This window comes from Pseudopipra pipra, chromosome Z, assembly GCF_036250125.1.
Source record: "Pseudopipra pipra isolate bDixPip1 chromosome Z, bDixPip1.hap1, whole genome shotgun sequence".
NCBI classification, from domain to species: Eukaryota; Metazoa; Chordata; class Aves; order Passeriformes; family Pipridae; genus Pseudopipra; species Pseudopipra pipra.
Genome location: NC_087581.1, coordinates 41,653,784 through 41,670,333, shown reverse-complemented (window position 1 = coordinate 41,670,333; position 16,550 = coordinate 41,653,784). Strand labels below are relative to the sequence as shown.

The 16,550-nt window shown below is 39.8% G+C and overlaps 1 long non-coding RNA gene across 1 annotated transcript; it reads right to left on the bottom strand.

Annotated features, from left to right (window-relative positions):
- Window positions 1-13,479: 13,479 nt before the first annotated feature.
- Window positions 13,480-16,510, bottom strand: LOC135407233 (uncharacterized). The gene is made up of 3 exons (XR_010426774.1): window positions 16,368-16,510; window positions 15,336-15,451; window positions 13,480-14,056 (listed from the first exon to the last, which is right to left on the bottom strand). It is a non-coding gene; the product is annotated as an uncharacterized LOC135407233 (long non-coding RNA).
- Window positions 16,511-16,550: the final 40 nt, after the last annotated feature.

The following is a 16,550-nucleotide window of genomic DNA, read 5'->3' as shown; positions in this document are numbered from 1 at the left end:
CCTGTGTGGCTTTGGCCATAGGTGGGAAATTTGCAGATCTTGTAAATTATCATACTTTATTAACCAGAGTGCATCTCTATGAGAAACAACTATGCAAAAATATTAATGTGCTTATAGAGGCTTTAAGGGTTTAGGGAGTTGGTTGTTTTGGTTTGGGGTTTTGGGTTTTTTTTCATTTATCCTGAGACTACAATGAAACATTTGGAAAACGTGTACTGTTACTTCACCCAATATATAGCAATTTAAATCCAACCTCAAGTGCTCTGTCATATTTTGTACCCATGGAAAATTAAGTACAAGTTGATGCTTAAAATGGTGTTGCAATTGGATATTTAGCAAATTAATTAATCTACAGATAATCTCAATTTGCATAGTGAAATTAAGACAACCCTTCTAAGTCAGTAATAACCATTAACTGTGAAGTGAAATGATTGATTTAGAAAACACGCAGACTCTGCACTGCAGCAAACACAGTAACATCTCTGAAGCCACTGGAGAACACAAACAGCACTCTTCCACAGACAAAGGTGATGTGGGACTTGGTGGGAGTGAAGTGCTGGATTATAAATTAGACTCATAAGCCTTGTACTCAGTTGTACTTGCTGTTTGTAATGTTAAACAGTGAATTAATCTTTTTTCACAAAGATGGGAAAATCCTTATTCGAATGAAAGGCAGCTTGTAAATGTGGAAGTGACCTAGCAGCTCAAACGGAAATTTCTTTTGATGAGATTTAAGATTTTATGTGCCTGTTGGACCTTAAATTTAACCTGTGAAAACTAGGTCACCCAATTTTGCCATAGTTCTTTTGGGGTCACTGCTTTTTCTGATCTAATATTGTTTTGGGGTTGGGTTTCTTTGTTTTTGTTTTTTCTATTATTGTTTTTGTTGTGGTATTTATTTATTAATTTAGTTAATTATTGTCTTTAAATACCAGTGCAGACACAGTCCAGAAGATCAGTATGTTCAGTGCTACAGGTCATCCAAATTCCCATCTTTGTTGTTTTAAATAGATACTTGTCCTCGTGGAAGTCTTACAGTGTTGAAAGAAGATTTGCCTTAGTTTCAGTGAAAAAAAAAGTATTTTTGCAAAAATAAACAGGATTTGTATGTCTCCCTGAAATAGTCTTTTTACTAGTTGTTTCTATCTTCTTAGTTTCATTTCCTTCCTAGGACTGATAATGTACTTTAGCTTGTGTAGCCTTTATGGTTATCACTGAGGAGTTACCCACACTCAGCCATGGTTAAGCATCTGCTGCAGTGGGAGAGCTGTAACATCTGAGGACAGTAACTCCAGAACATTAGAGACAGGAAAGACAAACGTATTTGATGAACGACAAGAGAAAACTCAAATTCAGTGAGTATCCAAGTGTCTTACTTCCACTGGAAACAGCTTGGGAAGTTGGTATTCAATTTCCCATGACAAAATTTTCACTGCAATTAGCGTAGAGGCTCCCAAAGTAATATGTCTACCAGACCATTAGAAAGGAGAAATATATTTTGTATAACCATGTTAATGGTTTCAAGGAATTTGTTAGTCAAAGATACTAATTTCTATGTTTGGTCCATGTAAAGTTATCTCTATTATTTTTCAGTTCTCTCTTGAGAGTGACAGAAGGCTTTTTTCATTTCAAGAGAAATTTCGCTACCAGAAATGTAAAAGATGCTAAGTTACATGGTAAGTTCAGACAACAAGACAAAATTTAAACAAAAAAAAATAAGTTTTCAGAGTCATAGAAAAAAAAAGAGGGAGCCACACCATAGTAGAAGATAAGACGATACTAAGCCAGAACTTTCTTCTGCTTCTCTTTCTGTTTTCTTTCCATTTTAACTGGGAAGTCTTTTGAAGTCATTGGTTCAAATCTCCTGGTTTCACAGTCAGTCTTCCTTTTGGTTCAGTCTTTTATTCAGCTGGAAAGAATTTGCCAAAAATCAAATGTTTCATAATGACCATGCAGCTTTGGACATAGTTACTTTTCCTGAGGGGGAATTTTAAATTCAATTAAAATAGGCACTTTGTTTCTGGTTCTGTTGACCAAAATAATAGAAGGAAAATTTGAATTAATTTGTTTTGCTTGTTTGATCAGCTCTAGTTCTGATCTCTTCAATTCAACGACTGACAGCTGTTGTAAAAGTAATTGTGTACCTATAGAAAGGTTTTTGGATATTCCATTTCTGTGGCACTGCCTGACTGGGGAGATTTGATAAAATTATGTAGTATCTTTCAGTCTGTGTGTTTTTATCTGTTGAATGAAGATAAGTTATTTACCTCACACTGTGTTTTGGCAATTTGGACTACAACTTACACATGGAAAATACCACCTATTCAAACTGGTCTTGTCACTGTAGTTCCTAAATGCGTTACTAACCCTTTACTTTCTTTGCTACTACAAGGTGAGATAAAGAGGTAGGTGCTCAGAAATTCCACAGAATTTCCACTGAAGTTCTGGACCCTAAATAACCTCCATGGCTCTTCCTTTTTTACCCTGTCATCTGACTGGCAACTTTAATTCCTCCGCTGATGTTCCTTCTCTTTTGAATACAGGAGTACAATTTAAGCTCCTGTGCTTTTAACTGAACAAGTAGACATAATGTCCAACATAATTAACTGAGTTAACAACACGCATTCCTGGTCAAAGACTAAATTAGGATGGGAGAAAGTAAGGAAAACAATCAGTGTGGTCTCATCAGATCTAGCTAAATAATAGGTTAAGTGAAGGACAAGATCATAATTAGATGTATTTTTGTTTCACACACACCTTACTGGTTTCATAATTTACATTTTGCTCTCATTAAAAACAGATGTAGCCATCAGAGCACAAGAACACACCCTGCACATTCCATACCTGCCCTGAACACTCAAGCACGTGGGATTGCAATTTTCTTGTTGTACATATACACTTTCATGCCAAAATGTGTTCTCATATGCTACACTTACAAAACTAGAAGGACAAATGACCTTCATCTTGCCATCTTTCAGGAAACAGGTATGACATTAGTTGTCACTGCAGGGAACTGGGCAATTAAAACTCAGACTTACATGGTAAGCAAAACACAAAGTTTTCTTATTCACCAGAAGGTAGGATGAACCTCTGGACCAGAAAACTGTATTATAGGTTAAATTTTTTGGCAGAGACCAGATCTTGCTATTCTGATTGAAAGTCCATTGAAGTTTTTTTTATTGTCACTTTACACTCAGTGATCTCGAGGATGTTGATTCAAGTATAGGAAGAACAACACTGACAAAAATCTGTTGCTTAGTATTGCTTGACTGCAGATTCAGGTCTCGTTTCTTTGACATTTAATGCAAGATGTCTTGTTCATCACAAAATTATTAGTGGTTGGAAACTGGATACTCATATGTAACTTGTCCAACAATCAGGAGATGTGTACACTGTCAAAGGTAATGCTTCTATATTCTTTTCTGCTTCATAAATCCTTGCCGTGCTTATTTCCTCTTTTTCACCTCATTCCTTCATTGGCTGTGCCTTCATTCAACCCCACGTTCACTGTTTGCTGTTTCTATCTCATTTTTTCATAGACTGAAATCATAATGTGAAAAATGCATGATGATGGAATCATTTAAGCATGGGCTTTATTTTAGCAAGTATTGGTGCAGTTCTTACTGAGATCTAGACCAGATTTAGAATGGAAAACATGAATAATTAGTATGACCTCTGGAAAAAAATGGTGTGGTAGAAAAAGAATTAAGATTTTTTTTTACTATGCTACCTTCTGTCAGGCACAGAAAAGAAGAGAAGAGAATGGTTGGAGTTTTATGCATTTCAGTAGCAGAACAAGCTACTCAGGTAAACCTGTTTAATTGAACTGGTAGGAGCATATCTTCTTATGCAGATATTCTCTGTTCAAAAAGTGATGCAGGAATATAACCTAGTACAAAAAAACACTGGAAAAAAGTCAGCTAATAAAAGATTTGTGCCACCTGGATAATTTGTGTCGCAGTTCTATCCCAGCAACTAAACTGTGGTAAGAGAACCACCCTACCTTTAAAGACAGAGACAAAAGACTGGAAGGTTTTCAGATGCTCCATAAGAGATCTAGAATTTGCAACAGCTGTGCCAAACTGAGCATGGTTCTCCCCCTCTCTGTCAGTGCTTTGGCAAACAGAGAGATGAGACTGATTACTGATTTTGCCTATGATAAGTGCTTTTTATTTCCATCCCTGAAGATCTATCCCACCTATGTGTCCAGTACTCCCGTGTAATCCCTAAAGAACGTTCTGTGGGTCAAGGCATATTTCTTTCATCCCGTGTCTAAACAGCCCTGACACAGTGGGATCTTGAAGCTAGATTAAATTTTTAGGTGGGAATTTAAATTTGTCATAAATTACTTGTTATTTATTGCAACACTTGTTTGCCCTTCAGGTTTTTTGTTGGCGGAGTGGGTTTTTATTCTTTTATTCATGTGACACATTCCTACTGGATATAAGACCTTAATGTCTCTGACATGGCCAGAACTTAGTCTATAAACCTCAAACCTTTAAATGGCTTCTTTCAGTCCTCCCTTCTGAATATGGCATATGGTAAAGGAGGCTCAGTCTATGGTTTGGAAAAGTCCAGTAGTTGAAGAATAAAAAGGAAAGAAAGAAGAAGGAGGAAAAAAAAGCCAAAATCAAACAACAGCAACCCCCACACACTTTTTATTTTTCAACTGCAAATGCTGAAGGGAGGTTCTGTGAGATTAAATATATTTCTGATGCTAAACCAAATTGTACAACAGGATTACCTAAAAATGTATTATAATCTGTAGAGTGCCCTGCATATGTTATCTCCTGAAGAGACTGCAAGGAGAAAAGTGGTTAGTAGGTTTTTCTGAAATTCTAACAGTGTCAAATAAAAGAGGCCTTGCATTATCCATGAACACTGAATGTGCAAGAGTTTGAACTTTTCTTTTAAATGTGTGCAAAGGTAACAAATGGCTTGGAACAAGAGAAAGAGACAGTGAGCCAGAAGTTCAGCTAGGGTAAATCAGCACTGCCTTAAATTTCTATGGGCTGGGCCTTAGAGATCTAGTGCCAAAAAGGAAGTTAAACAAGGCACATACTTATCGGTAGAAATGTCTGTTGTTTCTACTGAGAGTAAATTCTGACATGCATCTGAAAGCTCTTTTCTAAATTGAAAATCAAGGGAAGTGTATAGTAGAAAATTACAACAGTCTGCAAATGAGAGGTTTTCCTGGTTTTTGAGAAAGAGGCAATAAGATCACAGTGGCACAAGGGAGGGAAAGCCATTCTAGGCATTTTTGACTTTTGCAATGCAAAATTCAAAATCCTTTATCAAGACTGATAAGTGCTACAATATGTAGGCATGTTCCATTACAGAGCACTACAGACACATCTTGGAAGATTTTCCTTTTTTATTTTTTTTTAATATATTTTTGTGGAGTGTTAGTGGCCAGGGAGGAAGGCAGGGAAGTGTTTGGATTACAAAGTCAGTACAAACTCTCTTTAATTCATTTTATAAATGGCAATTACTTCATTTTGTAAGTGGACATACAAAAAAGGTTTGAATTCACTAAACTTGTGATAGAAGAAACTCTTGCCAGCCTTCCTGTGTATCAGTCTTCTCTGAGGAGCTTTAGCTTTGTTAAGTTTGAGGAGCAAAAGTATTTGGTGGCCTCTGGAAAGTCTCACAAGTGTTTCAGTCTGGTGTTTAGTGTTTAGTTTGGTTTTTGATGGAAGAGGGTCTTCCTGCAAAATTTCTAGGTGATAAATGGGTGTGCCAAAATCACAGCTGATGTCAAAGTTGGATGAATTTTGCAACTGTAGCAAGAGGAAAATAAAAAAAAGACTTTTCGTAAGACTTTTATCAATCCATTCAGTTTTCACTAACTTGTCCAGCCAGGTTTGAAGAGATAGGGAATGAATGATGAGTCAACTCACTGAAACCTATAGTTCATCTATAAACAATAATAGTCTTTGCTTACAAGATTTTGGAGGTTCCTACCCTACCTCTTCATCTCTTGAAGGATTTGGAGAAAACTACTAAAATCCCCTCGTCAGCATCTAAAACACTTTTGGGAAAAAACTAATGGGCAAGTAAGATGACTATCAAAACAGATATTTTCTAGCTGGGCTTCAAACAAATAAGAAAGAGTGAGATGTGAGGGAACACGATTCAGGATGGGAACAGTTCCAGGCGTGGAGAGAAGCGTGCAGCAATTGGCGGGACTTTGTCGTGTGGACTTTGCTGTTATTATGTGGTTTCATTGTATTCACACGGCACAGTGCACAGCCTGGACAAACCCAGGCTTGCCATGAGTTTGCCCCCACTCCTCCCCCTTTTGCCAGTGTCCCTATCCTGGTTTGTCCCTATGCTTGTCTGTCTCATGCTCCGCCCTATGTTCTGGCCCGTTCCACTCCCAAGCAAACAAAAAGAGAGTGTGCACGCCTGAATAAAGGATTCTGCTTGCACCCTTCCTCATGTCCCGTCCCCCTCTTCGGACCGCGGCAGGTGACATTGTATATTTGTTATTTACCTTATTTGTTATCAAGCATGCTCATGACTCTGCAATCTCACCATACAACAGCAAGGGTTTTTATAAATTAGTCTTGCAGTTTATTGCCCTGAGGAATTTTTCAGTCATGAGGTTCATGGATGCTTGTGTTTTAGAAGTCTTGATTTAGCAGTAGAAAGTGGAGAACACCAAATTTATTATTTATGCATCTTTTCAAAACAACTGTGCATCCAGTTTTTAAAAGAACTATGCATCCACTCTATGTTAAATGGATTATACTGGAAGGTACATCACCTTCATTGAGTAATAACTCATAAGAATTTGTGTTAAACATTAAGAATTAAGAATTAATACACATACATATACACATGTAAATGTTTTGTCTGTATAAAGCCTAAATGTTTAAGGAAGAAATAAAAAGGAGCCATCAGTGGAATGAAATACAGTAAGAAAACCTGAAAATTGTAATCTGTTCTGGAAATAATGATCTACAGTTTGAAAACACTCCCTGACCTTTGTCAGTTACAAACTCTTGCTTTTAGTTAAATTACTTGCAAAAGTACATAAATGCTTGTTTAGCTCCATCACAAACAGACCTGGCCAAGTTCCAAAAGTACCATGGCTATAATCAAAGTATGTAAAATAGATCCAGATATATGTTGTTGTTTTCTTTTTTCCTCAAAGGTTCTGGGATTTTGGGTGTCTTTTTCTTGATTGAATGTCCACAGTGGGATATATTTTGAGGTGGATACATCTGCCACTCAGTATATTTGTGGAATTTTAATTCTTTTGTTTCTTGCTCCTTCCTCCTTTGAGGGCCAGTCTGGATTATGTTTGTGCACCAGAGTCAGAGTCTCACATTCCAAATCTCACATCTGCTGAGGGGATTATTGAGTTCCTCATTGGAAATAGAGTGCAACTTTTCCATCCACACTTTCTATGTAACTTTCACTGTCTTTCCTGTCAGCTGTTTGGTCCCAGTAATGTATCTAAGTGTCTTCCTGGGAGAAAAGAGATGGAGGACAGCTACTGACGTGCTCAGAATGATCTTAACTTCACTGAAATTTGTGCTTTGACTCTAGCCCCACCAAAATACTTCAGTCCAGCATTGTTGGCAGCTTGACAGATACCTTCAGTTGAAAAATATTGATTCAAAAAATAACTCACAGAGGGAGAGGTAGGAACCTCTTTGATTGAAGAGGTTACTCTGAATCACCTGTGGCTTTTTAGAATCTGTTAATGACTGTTTAAACCACTTATGAACACTGAGAACAACTGGACTTGGCATGCTGTATTCTGTAAATAGCAAGCCTGTTACGTGCAAAATAAAGAGGACCCACCAGCTCGGGGAGAAGAGAGTGGTGACCTCGGGAAGATATCAGGAAGATAATGCCTAGAAAGCAGCATGAAATTTCTACAGTGCATCCCTCTTTTTTTTTCAGTCCCTGAACTCACTCTGAGGATGCAATAAATCTCTCCTTAGCACTGGAACTGTAGTCTACTTGGTAGTCAGCTACAGAGAGCACAAATCTCATCTCTTCAGAGTTTACTCATAGCACCAGACACTTTCCCTTACGGACCTGGGAGAGGGAAATCCCTCAGACTAGATAGTCCATAAGATGCTTTGTTGAAGTGTATGAACATACGGAAACACAGGAGGGCTTTGCAGAGAGTACACATTTTTTCTACACATTTGTTATTCATGAGAATGGGCAACAGTTTAGGGAAAAGTAAAGAAAAATCCAACGAAAAACAAAACCCAAACACTTTCCCTAGTGCCTCCTAGCCCATTTTAACTTCTTTCGGCATTCCTGAATTACTCTTTCTGCATTTCTGAAAGGTGAGCTTTCTCCTTCCTTTACCATCTTCACAATATCCAGAACAAGTGGTGGATCGATCTAGCTGAAAAAACTCAATTATGTGCAGATACGGTTGATCACAAAGGATTCTGTGAGGCCCTGAAAGCAGCATACGGGCCTACATACCAGGTACAAAGCCCTCTACTCAGCACAGATGGTCAAATGCTTCTAACAGATAAAACCTCCATTCTGAATCGATGGTCTGAATCGATTTTCAGCTCTCTTCAGTACTAGCCGTGTAGTCCAAGACAGTCCATCACACAACAACCAGTAAAGTATGAATTGGATGCTGCCCCCACTTTAGGAGAAACCCTCAAGGCCATACAGCAGGTGAAAATCGGCAAGGCAGCTGGGGTTGATGGAATTCCACCCAAAGTCTGGAAATATGGGGGCCTTGCACTCCATGCCAAATTTCACAAGTTTGTGGTGTGCTGTTGAGAACTAGGCAAACTACCATCAGACCTTTGAGATGCAGTCATCATCACTTTGTATAAGAAGAAAGGAATTAAATCAGATTGCTCAAACTACCGTGGTATTACTCTGCTCTCCAATGCTGGCAAAATCCTGGCAAGAATACTTTTGAACAGACTAATACCCACTATAGCAGAAGGAATTCTACCTGAAAGCCAATGTAGTTTCAGAGCCAACAGGAGTACCACGGACATGGTATTTGTTCTCAGACAACTGCAAGACAAGTGTAGGGAACAGAACAAAGGTCTTTATGTAACCTTTGTCGACCTCACCAAGGCTTTCGATACTGTGAGCAGAAAAGGTCTGTGGCAGATTTTGGAACGTTTAGGTTGTCCCCCCAAGTTCCTTAAAATGATCATCTCACTCCATGAGGATCAGCACCACCAGGTCAGATATGGCAACACACTTTCTGAGCCCTTTTTAATTAAGAATGGTGTGAAACAAGGCTGCGTTCTCACTCCAACCCTATTCACAATCTTTTTCAGGATGATGCTCCAAAGGGCCACAGCAGACCTCGATGATCAGGACGGTATCTACATTCGATGGAAGCCTATTCAATCTAAGGTGACTGAAGGCCCACACCAAGACCTTAAACCATCTTGTCCAGGAGCTGCTTTATGCTGATGACAGAAGAAGCTCTGCAGCGTTTAACATCCTGCTTTGCAGATGCTGCTGAGCTCTTTGGGCTGGAAGTCAGCTTGAAGAAGACAGAAGTTCTCTATCAACCCACACCTCAGGAAGTCTTCCATCATCCCCACATCACCATTGGCCAATCAGAGCTCAAATCAGTCCAGCAGTTTAATTACCTAGGTAGCATCATCTCCTCGGACGGTAAGATTGACGGGAAGATAGACAACAGGTTAGCAAAGACATAGAGTGCTTTTGGAAAACTCCACAAAAGAGTATGGCGTAATAAACACTTGGAGAAAAGTACAAAGATCAGTGTTTACAGAGCCATAGTGCTGTCTACTCTCTTGTATGGTTCCGAATCCTGGGTCATCTACTGCCATCACCTGCGTCTCCCAGAACGCTTCCATCAACACTGTCTCCGTACAATCCTAAACATCCACTGGTCAGATTATGTGACCAATACATCTGTTCTAGAACAAGCAGCAGTCACAAGTATTGAGGCCATGTTACTGAGAACACAGCTGCGCTGGGCAGGGCACGTCTCCAGGATGAAGGACCACCGCCTCCCTAAGATCTTGCTTTATGGTGAACTTGCCACCAGCTGCTGCATGATATGAGCCCCGAAAAGAAGATACAAGGACTCCCTGAAACAACATCTCAGCCTTGGCCATATTGATCAACATAACTGGTCTACTCTGGCCTCCAATCAGGAGGCCTGGAGACACACCATCTATAACGCTGCTGCTTCCTTTGAGAACGCACACAGGATCACACTTGAGGAGAAAAGACAACTCAGAAAGAACCGTGTCTTGCTGAATATACCACCTAAGGAGTCTTTCTGCTGTGCCTTTTGCAATCGGATATGTCTATCTCCTATTGGCCTCATAAGCCACCAGCGCGCCTGTAACAAATGTGGATAGAGCCTTCCCAAATCTTCGTTCATAAAGCCTAGCCATGAATGAAATCATCTTCACAATGTAGACAGCTGAAAGAAGGAAAAAGAGGCATGTCTGTTCATTTATACTGTCTGGTCAGCCTCCTTCAGTCTATCAAGAACAGCTGTCATAAGGTTTTGACCAAAAATCCTGCTAATGCACATAAAGCCCAAAAGCTTAGAAATGAAAATCAACAATAAATTTCTCCTTTTTTTTTGGTCAGTGAATTTACCTAACATCCAGGTACCTCTATAAGATGTATGAAAAAAATACTACCCCTGTACGATGAGATCTTTTTCCATGTCACTCACAGTTTTAGACATCTCTATCACATCCATTGTCCTTGATCATGTTTTTCAAAGATTTTTTTCAAGAAGTTCTGTATTGCTGCTTTTATGAAAGCTAATTCATGTTTTTGACAAGCCTCTTTTCTGTTTTTGTTTTCTTTCTAGTTCTTCCATGATGTGGCTCATCAGCCTAGTAAATGGCGGCATTTTAGGGTAGAGGCTGCTTTATATAATTATTTTATATGGTGTCTTGAATCTTGTCCTTGGGCTTTTAGGCCATTAACATAGCACAAGTGCATGGCAGTGTAGCAGTGATGCCCTGCTCTGACACTAAAAACACTGAGGAATGTGAAGGTATAGCTGATATCTCTGGTAGTGCTTTATCGTAGATTTTAATTGCACTCATACATTAAAAGAAGTTAAATACTTGACAATGAAAGTGATGGCCAAAGGCTGAAGCAGCGCTGCGGTGTGTAAGGGGAATCTGTTTTGCCAGCATCCATGATATGTAGGAGCACTATATAACTAGCAAATAAGTACTTCCCAAATTTTGTTTGTCTTGACTAACCAGAACATTGCTTTATCTGCTAATGAGTAGACTTTCCTGTTGTTCAAAGATGCACCACAAGTTTCCAGACCATATGTTTTCATACTGCTCAGTTTTTCAGAGGCAGCATTGCTGTAGCAGAATCTAGGCCAGGAGCAAGCCATTTCAGTAATGGACTGGCTCCTTGCAGGAGGCAAACCACAGATGTTTCTCCAAGTGGCTCCACCTCATTCTCTGGCAATTGGTGACTGAGCAACTGCTTTCTTCTGGGGAAGGCTTGCCAGCTCCAGCTGAAAATACCACATGACAGAGTACTTAATGTATCCTGCCGTCATCACCTCCTGTGATTGGGTTTCCTCATTTGCAAAATTGCATGTCTTGCTTTAGGTTGAACGGTGTCAGCTGTCAGTTCCACCTACTCAGCTGCACTTGGCAAACTTGCTTCATAGCATTAGGAACTTCTCTGTGTCATGCTGAAACCAAAGTGTTGATCTCTTTAATAAGCAAGTGTATTCATTGTTATTCTGGTTTCCAATGTTAACGTATGTCTGACATTTAGTTTCTGTTTCTCACAGGCACATGTGCATATCTTGCACAACGACCTCAAGAGAAAACTATGAATCTATTATAAAACACTGAAATAATAACTTCTTTTTCTTTGTTTCAGATATCACCTAACCCAGATTGTCCTAAACCCATTTGGAAAATAAACTCTCACAAGAAAACTGATCCTAAACTTTTACATTATGAACACCTTCACACTTCGTTTTTGGGGTCTCCTGGGTCTTCTCTTGGCTTAAGCTACTTTTAACTCTCACTGCCTGAGCTGCCGCTGATCTGACTCTGTTCTAGCCTTGCAGGACATCCCAGCATATTCAAGACCAGAATGGCATAAAATTGGAGGCTCTGTTGAGGTCAATGGCAATTGGGTTGTAAGTATTCATAAAAACTTAAAATTGAAAAATATGCAACTAAGTAAAGTAGAAACAGATTTATTTGGTTTTACTGTCAGCAATTTTATCTGGGACAATTCCAGTTCATGCCTGGTGAGCAGAGAACGTTAAAACTTTGGAGTTAATGTTAATTTAACAGGAATGTTAAAACTCTTAAAACAGAAATATTTTGTATTTTGTTTGCATCCATAGGAAACAAATCAAGTTTCAAATTTCTTAGAATACCAATATACTTATTGGCATTTAAAAGGGAAGGGATTTTTTTCTTAAAAATACCAAAGTTGAGAAATTCAGTGTCAAGGATGACACTTTAGGAAAGTCAATGTGACAACATGAAACATGCAGTTTTGGCAAGTCTAGTATTTCTTTTTATTAGCTATTTTGCCCAACTCTGCAATTTATCCACACTGTTCACCCTTCAACTACAGGAGAGTATTTCCCCTGCCTGGTACTTCTCCTTGCTTTAAATTAAGATCCCAAAAGCACACACTTTTCAGTGAGTGTATTTTTCCTCTACTCACTGTCAACACTGTGGAAAACCACATTCACACAGCTGGGGTCTTGTCCTAGTTATTAATTGCTGTAGTGATTGAGGATGATAAGCACTTTTTACAAGGGTGTAAATATCCCCCACTTTAAGATCTGAGATTACATAAAACTCCTGTATGCTCATCATTTCAGAGGTTTTAACTAACAACAAAGAAAATAAAGAGGAATAACTGTGCCAGTGCAGACCAGCAAGTAACTGCCTGTAACTTGGGACAAACAAGTCCATTTGCAGGTGGCTCTTTTTCTTGAATGCTGGTTGAGCAAAGCTCTTGCTTGTCTTGATGCTAGAAAGTGGGAAGTGGATAATTCAGGGAAGGATCGATCAATGACTTTTCTTCATTGTCATATTCTCAGCCCCTCTTGACTTCAGGGGGATCTTTGAGTGAAAGGTTTAAACATCTGGTACTGCACAGAAGTAACCACTAATGGTAAGAATTTTTAGTAATGTAGAATAGGTTTTGGTGTGGTTTTTTTTTTATTTCAAGATGATGAGCCCACAGCCACGAGCCCAAGTCATGAAGTCAAATGCCCTCTTCTGGTCAGGAAATTATTTTCTTACTGTTACAAACAAGGCATTTACTATGAGAGTTTGTTCTAAGCAAAACTCATGTTTAACTGTAATTATTTTATTTTAGTTGTTGACTTGGGAAGCAGGTCAGATTGTTGAATGCATTAAGCTATTTCTGTTGTTTGAAAGGTGGTTCTTTTCTGCTAAATCTTTGTTCTATGTGTCTAAGAAGAAAAAAAAACTAGAAAATTAATAGGTCAGGAAAGAAAGCAGAAAATGGTTGTTATTTTTGTCACAGTGTAGTTTAATGTGCACACTAAAATCGAGGTGAAGGTACGAAGTAGGTACACTAAAATCAGGGCCAAGGTATGCAAAACCCTTACATATGTGTGTCCCGAAAAGGTCAGGATCATGACAGAAAAAGTGAAAATACAAGACATACCCAGGGTCATAAAAGGAAAAGAGTTTGTGATGAGGTCAGGATTTCAACCCAAATTTAATGAGTTTTCATCACCTGTGACAAATGAGAAAAATTCAGACTCTAATGCACATGATTTCAGTTAGAGAGGGGAACGGAGAGTGGAAGCATGCTTGTTCATTTGAGTCACAAATGCATGAGCACTTACATGACTTTGTCTTTGAACACGTGGCCACAACTTACTACTTCTCTTGCTACCACTTTTCCTTGAGACAGTCCTGGCACTCAGCTGTCTTAAATGTCCAAAGGGCAAGTTGGTCACTACAGAGCATCTCATCAAAATGAAGCAGAACTCTTCCACTTGTTTAGCTGACAGATACTCTGTCTTCTTAAAAGCATGCGTATTTTTAACAAATTTAGGAAGCTGTGAAAAGTAAGAGACTTGAGGATGGGCAATGAGCTTGTCGCTAAAACTTATTTTTCATAGCTTATTATGAAAGTGATTAATTGACTTCTACATTTTCTTCTTATACATCAACATAACTGGAAACCATGGGCTGGGAGGAACAGACTCAAGTACTCTAGAGTAATGGTTTTAGAGTCACAGCAGCTTAAAAGGCCACAGACCCGAAGCAATGTGGGAGCTCATCAAGTACACCTTTCAGCTTCTACAAACTGATAAGGCCACAGAGTACCCTCTGTGAGTGAGCCCAGCCCCTCAGAGACTTGTCTAACCTGAGAGATGCTTCAGGGGAGAGTCTCCCCTGTACAAAGTCTTCCCTGGCAGGGGCTTTAGCGTCCTGTCACATCTGCATAACCAGCCCTCCTAGGCACCTATACCCTCCTGTTACTCTTCTTTGAGCTGTTCTGGCCTGTTTTGCACTGTACAGCTCTTTGTGTGTGGATTTGCCCTTTTCTGGATGGGGAAGGACATAAAGATTGTCCAACAGCCTGTCTCGGACTACACTAATGCTCTCAAGAGGCAGGTTGTGGAAAGAACCAATCTGTGCTGACTAAGAAGTCATCAGAGTATGAAAAACTCCTGGAGCAGGAACAGTAGCTGTCTTACAATGTCTGTATTTAAATGTGTGTCATTTTTCACATGGATTAAATCTGTTCTTTAATTTGAGTCAGTCCTAAAAGCAGGAACATGCTGGCTTGGGTTTTTTATCAGATGGTAAAAGCCTGTCTCCAGAATAACTGGTGAGAGATGGTTTTCATGGAAAGAGCGGGTATGTGATAGCAGATGCTATAAGATAGGATGTACAGGACAGTGGAGAAAAGAGGAGCTTAAAAGCAGTGCTTACAATTTTTCTTTCAGGAGAAGCCCTTTCAGAATGATGTAGAGAAAGGGAGCAAACTCTTGCAAGGTACTGTGGACAGGTATCATGCATCAGAGGATATTTTCTTCTCAGACAGGGAAATTCCAGCCCCACATATGCCACAGGACCCTGAAGTCAGGCTTTTACACCCATGTGATTCCTCTGAATGAGCAATGACTGCCCCTGCTAGGTCCTCCCAAACACGAGTCAGCTCTCCAGATCAAGTCTGAGTGTCACAGCCTAAGCTTGGGCAAAGGACATATGACTGTCAGATGGTAGTCCAGCTTTGTGGAAGAAACTTTCCCTGGACCAAACAACTTATTGAATGCACAGATGCATAATTTAATTTAAAAAAAAAGTTAAAAAGCCACATTGTCTCACCTTCCTGCCACTCCAGCACGCTTTTTCTAGGTAATGCCATCTTCACATCACTTCTTCATGCTCCAGGCTGGTAGTGGTGCCAAAAGCCTCTAGAACTCCTGTTTTGTGAATTTACTCTGTAATACAGAACAAATTTGTTAAGACACATGGCTATAAAAGGTTTCCCGATATAGTTGCACATTACTTTCACCAACAGAATTAAGATGAGGTTGGGTAAATTGACACATTTACACATTTTTGGTCTTCCCGTTTCATGTTTTTATTCTCTTTTTGGGTTCATATACTGACTTTCTGAGATGACAGTTTGTGGCAGTTTGAGCCACATTAGAGATCTAAAATCCAATTTTTAGGCTTCCCCCACCCCTTCTCAACAATTTATCCTAACACCGGAGAGAAACTTTCAGGCCAGAGGCTTCTGTAGGGGAAGGGGGAAGTATATACATTTATTTACACAAATAAATACTATACAAACTAAAGGCAATTATATATATATATATTACATTACTATCAGTCAGTCCTTTCAAGCCCCTCCTTTAACTTTAGTCCAGGAGCAGCCTTTAAGGCTGATATGTAACACAGTCTTTTGCTGTGGGAGCGTTCTGGGCTCCTGAACACTCCCTCCTCACCAAGTCCAGCAGTTGTTTGTTGTAGTCTCTCCTCCTCATGAAGTCTGAGAAGATAGCTTTGAGTCCTTGCTCTTCTGCTGCTGGTGGTTCCTCCCTCTCAGTGCCTCACCTCGGTTCGTGAGCTGCTGTAGTGTAGCTTATCAAGCATCCACATCCTGGAATCTTCATTCCTCCACATCAGTTCTCAGCTGCCCCCGGTCAGCTTCGGCAGGCAACTCTCGAGCTCTTGGCTCATTTCCAATTTCGTCGGGCCTACTTCCATGGCCCAGTCTCTTGGCTCAGCTTTAATTCTGAGCCCCTCCTCCACTTACAGTGGAGGGAAAGAAAAAGCCCCCCTCTACAGCTTCACTGCAGAAAAAAGAGGGGGAAGAAGGCTTGGCTGCAAAGCCTGCCTCTCTCCTCTTACCACAGGTGCTGTGAATCTCTTCCTTCACAGCACACACTCCAAATGCTGACTCTAACTCTAGCCAAAGGCTGAGTTGGGGGGTCGCAGGGCTCCCCTCTCCCCCCCCAGAGGAGAAGAGAGGGAGCCCAGCCATCCCCTGGCCTTGTCCACCTACATGCAGCAGACACCAACAGGAAAGCAACC